This window comes from Hipposideros armiger, unplaced genomic scaffold, assembly GCF_001890085.2.
Source record: "Hipposideros armiger isolate ML-2016 unplaced genomic scaffold, ASM189008v1 scaffold_983, whole genome shotgun sequence".
NCBI lineage: Eukaryota > Metazoa > Chordata > Mammalia > Chiroptera > Hipposideridae > Hipposideros > Hipposideros armiger.
The window spans coordinates 470,751-475,929 of NW_017732333.1; the positions used below are offsets into that span (position 1 = coordinate 470,751).

Genomic DNA, 5,179 nt, shown 5'->3' on the forward strand with positions numbered 1-5,179 from the left:
GGCCAGCGCCACCTCCACACGTACCCAGGAATTTCACGGCCCGCCGGCAGCTCCCGGGCGCCCGCCGACGCTGCCCGAGCGGGAGCCAAGACTAGGCCGGGCCACCGCCACCGCCGCCGCCGCCGCCGCCGCCGCGCGCTCCCCGACCCGGAAGTGCACGGAGCTGGCTTCCGGGAACCTCCCGCCCCGCCCGTTGGCGGAAACCACTGGGACCAGGGAGAGAAAGAAAGGCCTGAAGTGGAGAGAGACGCCGCTCCTCGCAGCCGGGGTCTTGAGGCATTGGAAACACTGTTTAATGCAATACAAACTCCCAGGAGACCAGTGTTCTTGGAGAATTGGGGGTGTGTAAGCCCCCGCCAGTGGGCGCCCCGAGCCGTCCTCCCCCACACGGGAGCTGGTACAGTCCGACTCTGCCGCCGCCCAAGGCCAATGGGAGCGGTTTTCCGGCACACCTGGGGCCCCGCCCTCAGCCCGGGCTCCGCCCCCGAGGGCAAGTTCCCGCCCCCGAGCGCGGGTCCCACTCGCGAGCCTCTATGGGGACTGGGCGAGGATGGTCTGGTGGCGCTCCCGGGACGAGTAGGCTTGCGCCGTCCGTTCACTCCTGGACCGGGCACTGATGAGCCCTGTATGCGCAGGGCGCGGCGAGGACGACACCCTCGGCCCCTCACACACCGAACAGTGAACACTGTAAATCGTGCACCGCGTGGTGTGTGAGAAGCTGATTCGTGCTGTGATAAGAAGACAAACAGGGTGAGACCCGGGGCTCAGGAGCCGGGTGCCCGGGCCAGTGTTGGTTAGGTGGTGAGGATGGACCTGGCAAAGCCGGATCGCTGAGAGCGTGGACAAGCCCTGGACCACAGACAGGCCTGCGTGGCTGGAACATTGCGCGGAGTGGCCAGAGGGGCCGTCATGGAGGGCCAGAGGCTCTGGGGCGCTGGAGGGTCTTGAGCAGGATGACATGCACTGGCTTACAGGATCCCTTCGGCGGCTGGGTGGGAACAGACTGGAGCAGTCAGGGCCGACCCTGGGAGTTGGGGGGTGGGGTGGGGGGGCGCGAGGACCAGCCAGAAGGCCACTTCGGTGATCCCCGTTGAGGGACCATCATGCCCCAGGCTCGAGATAGGAGCCGTGCTCAGGGGAAACCCTGGGGGAACCTGAGGCACACACTTGGGACATCCCAGAAGAGACGTTGAGTGGGCAGCTGGAGACTGGAGTTGGGCAGAGGCTGCACTGGAGATAAAAATGTGGGAATTGTGTTGTGCTGGGGGTGGGAGGTGGCGGGAACAGCAGAAGGCCCTGTCTGAACTTCAGGCCTCCAAAGTTGGGGTCCAGAATCTGCAAAGGAGACCAAGAAGGAGCACCAGGGGTAGGGGCTCGAGGAGTAACCAGGAGAGGGGCTTCTGGTAGCCAGGGGAAGAAGGCACTTCAAGGAGAAAGTCCCTAGTGACCCTCAGGACAGCAGCGCTGGGGGGCAGAGCACTGGGGGGAGTTTAAAGAGAAAACTTTCAGCAAGCACCAGAGACTGTTGCCAGTGACTGCTGCACAGGGAAGGGATGAGTGGAGGTCGCCGAGGACTGGCCAAGAGAGGGTTGTTTTATTTTTTTCTGTTCATGATGAGAGCGAGAACAGTGTACTTACAGGCATTGAACTGGCGAAAAATAACTCTCCAAGTAATCCACAAAAGAAAAGGTTTATTCGGGAAAAGAAAAAAAAGCAAGACCACTGCCGCAGTGCAGACAGCACACCTCCTACATGGAGCTCCTACCGGCAACCACGTGGAGGCAGAAAGACCCCGGTTTCAAGATGGCTAATCCCTTTATTATAATCCGACCCCCAGAATTACCATAAGGATGAATGGAAGTCAGGATTATAGAGTTAACAAGGGGCCCAGCCCCAACCATAGTCCTCCCAACTCTATGGTTAAGCATTTTAAGATGCCAGTTCACTTTATCACAGGCTCTGGAAAGGACTTTGCAGGAAGGAAGAACGGAAGGTGTCAGAGATATGGGAGACATCACAGTGATTCCTCTCTGTGGGCCAAAGTTGTAAGACCTGGCACAGCCCATTGCCTCTTGGGTGTCGCCCAGGCCAGGTCCCTGAACCCTGGCATTTGGGCTCACGTAAGCTCAGGAGTTTCTTGGCTTCTCTGTGCTTAGTGTCCTTGGCCATTAAACAGGGATGTTGAGGGCTGGATGGGTGAGGACAGGGACAGCCCTTCAGTGGGGTCCAGTGCAGTAAATACCCTGCATAGGCACCTCCCCCTTCAGCTTGGAGCTTGGTATGTGCTGACCCTTTGGCACGCGCCTACCCGCCAAAGACCATCAACTGTGTGGACACTGCCCATGACAGTCCCAGATAGGGCTGGGCACTCTGCTGGAGCTCCTAGGAAGGAATTGGACAAGCACCTTCTGGCCAACTTGGAGTCCCCTTGGAGAAGGGCCAGCCCCTCCCACCTTCATCTGCAGCTGCTCCTGGGGGCTGCTGGAAAATTGTCATGATAAACACATGCACCCAAGATGAGATGCAAAGAACCCTTCTTAAGCAGGCATCCTTGGGCAGTGTACTACCTACCCAGTCATGCCAACCTGTGCATCTCACATGTGACACCTGTCCCCAGGGAACTGCTGAGAGCCCCTGGTCTGGGTCCAAACTGAACATAAGTGGTATCTCTTGAGAGCACAGGCATATATCTGTACCTCCCACCTGCTGATGTCCCCCCGCACGGTGACACAAATACTTCACCCTCCCACACAAATGTGGACACCTTCCATATGTACCTCTCATCAGTACTGTCACCTCCAGTGCACATTGACTGGCCACCCACCTGCCACCTCTCACATACTTGTGCCAAGCAAGGACACAGATATGCAGCCTGCCCGCATGGCTCTCACAGACCTGTACCTGAAGGCCTTGCTGTGCTGCTGCTGTGGCTGGCACTCCCTTCGCCTGCACCTCGCAGGCACAGACATGGCATGTGCGCTTCTCTCCTCATGTACATGAGAGTGGAGCTGGGCAGGGAGCTCCCCAGATTCCCTCCAGCCCAGGCCAGCCCTTTCCCCTGTCATCAGGCCTGCATGCGTGCACACGGCCAGCCCTGGAGGAGGAGACAGCAGGGTTGTGGTCCCTGACTTAGGAAGGTGGGGTATGAGTGTCCTGTCCTGGGGCTGCCATAACAAAGCACTGCAGACTGGGTGCCTTAAAACAACAGAAATGTATTCTCTCACAGTCCCGGAGACCAGAAGTCCACAATCAAGGTCAACAGGGCCACACTCCCTCTGAAACCCGTAGAGAAAACCCTTTCTTGCCTCTTCTGGCTTTGGGTACCCCAGTGTCCTTGGCTAATGACAGAATCACCCGCCTGCCTCCATCTTCATGTGGTCTACCTCCCTGTGTGTCTGTGTCTCTTATCTAAGGACACTTGTCATTGGATTTGGGGCCCACCCACGTGATCCAGGATGACCTCATCTTTAGTCCTTAATTACAGCTGCAAAGACCCTTTTTCCAAGTAAGGTCACATTTACAGGGTCCAAGCATTAGGTTAGGGACATATATTTTTGAGGGGCCACCACTCAACCCACTACAGAGGATGATAAAGGGTGCATTTGGAACTGCCAGGACTGAGGGCACAGCTGGGGGTTGCACCAGTAGGGCAAGACAGGAACTAACTCCAAGTCATCCTGATTTCTAGCCTCTCCATGTCCCCAAGTCCCAGACATCTTCCCTCCAAACCTCTGCCTTGTCTGCCCACCCCAACCATGCCTTGTCTTGGAGGTGTGGGTCTCCTCAGGGATCCCAGAGATTCCAAGGGATTCCTTGAAGAACATACAATCCAGGCCTTGCTTACCCCTCAACTTCCGACCCCAGTAGAACTGAGCAGGCTCATCACTCCTCCATGCTCCCTCCCCTTCCACAGGTGGCCACAAAACACAGCACCCAACACCAGGCTTCACACTCCTGAGGTCCTGGGCAGGGGCAGACGCCACCCTGGAGTGCCAGCACTGAGCCACCTAGGCAACAGTTTTGAAGGAAGAAATTAAATGACCATGATGGTGGGAAGGACAGTCCTGTGATGGGTTTGTGGCAGCTCAGGGGCTCTAGCCCAGGCTCATGTGGGATGCAGGTAAGTCACTGGGGGCAAGGAGGACAGCAGTGGGGTGGTGAGTTGGAGGGAAGGGGGGCCTGAGGGCAGCCAGGGGGCCAGGTGGCTGAGGCTGAGGGGCACAGCCCCTGGGCCAAGGACCATGGCCATGGGGAGAGGAGGGACCCTTTGATGCTGCCTGGAGCCAGGAGAGTGGGATCTTCAGGGAGGGTCAGGCTCTGAGGCAGGTGCCAGAGGCTGGTGCATTTGAAGGAGGTGGGGAAAAGGGGAGCTCTTGCTGATGTTGGCAGTGGCACAAAGGGCCTACGAGGACCCCTGTGCCAGGGACAAAAGGGGAGCAGGCACCTTCCTACCCTTTTAGGAGTCTGGAGGACCCGATTCTGCCTCAGGGTTCTCCTTGGCCATAAAGGCGGGAGAGGAGTGTGAAGAGAAGGGGTCCAGGGCCAAATGTTCCACGGCTGCCACCTTGGGGTTCCACCCAGGAGTCGATAACTCCAGGTCTGAAACAGTCCATTCTCTTGATTTACACATTTTCACTGCAGCGCCCTGCGCTCTGGACTCAGACTCCGGGCCTTCCGTGATGACATATCCCACAGAAGGGACCCAGGGTCCCCAGGGCAAGGGTGGCGAGGCAAACCTGGCGGAGCTGGAGCTCCCGCCCCGCCCGCCAGACCGCTCCGGGATGGGCGGGGGAGACGCGGGCAGTACGTGCGTCCCCAGGCCGAGGCCCCTCCTCGGCCCCAGCCCTGGCTACGTGCGCGGAGCCCCGCGGGTTCCCAGGGAGGCGCCGTCCTCCGCGCGCCGGGCGGGGAGTGCGCCTCGGGTTGTACCACCCCGCGGAGAAGGCGGGGGAGCGGCCCGCAAGACAGCAGCCAGGCGCCCCAGGCCCCGCCCGGCAGGTGGCGGCCCCGCCCCGAGGTCGACGTGCGGAAAGGAACGCGCCGGCCGCGCCCGCGAGGGGCTGCGCGGCGGTGGGCGTGGCGTCCGCCCCGCAACTCGCGCTCACTGGCTGCAGTGCAGCGGGGCGGGCCCAGCCCGGCCAGCCATTGGCCGCCGGACCCGCGTATTTGCATACGGGCT

At 59.8% G+C, this 5,179-nt stretch overlaps 1 protein-coding gene across 14 annotated transcripts in view; it reads right to left on the bottom strand.

Annotated features, from left to right (window-relative positions):
- Positions 1–140, bottom strand: part of PHRF1 (PHD and ring finger domains 1) — a 27,284-nt gene extending 27,144 nt beyond the window's left edge. For all 14 annotated transcript variants that reach the window (XM_019631139.1, XM_019631138.1, XM_019631130.1 and 11 more), the window contains exon 1: positions 25–140. The gene's annotated coding sequence lies outside the window, so the exon portion shown is untranslated. The remainder of the gene's footprint in view (positions 1–24) is intronic.
- Positions 141–5,179: the final 5,039 nt, after the last annotated feature.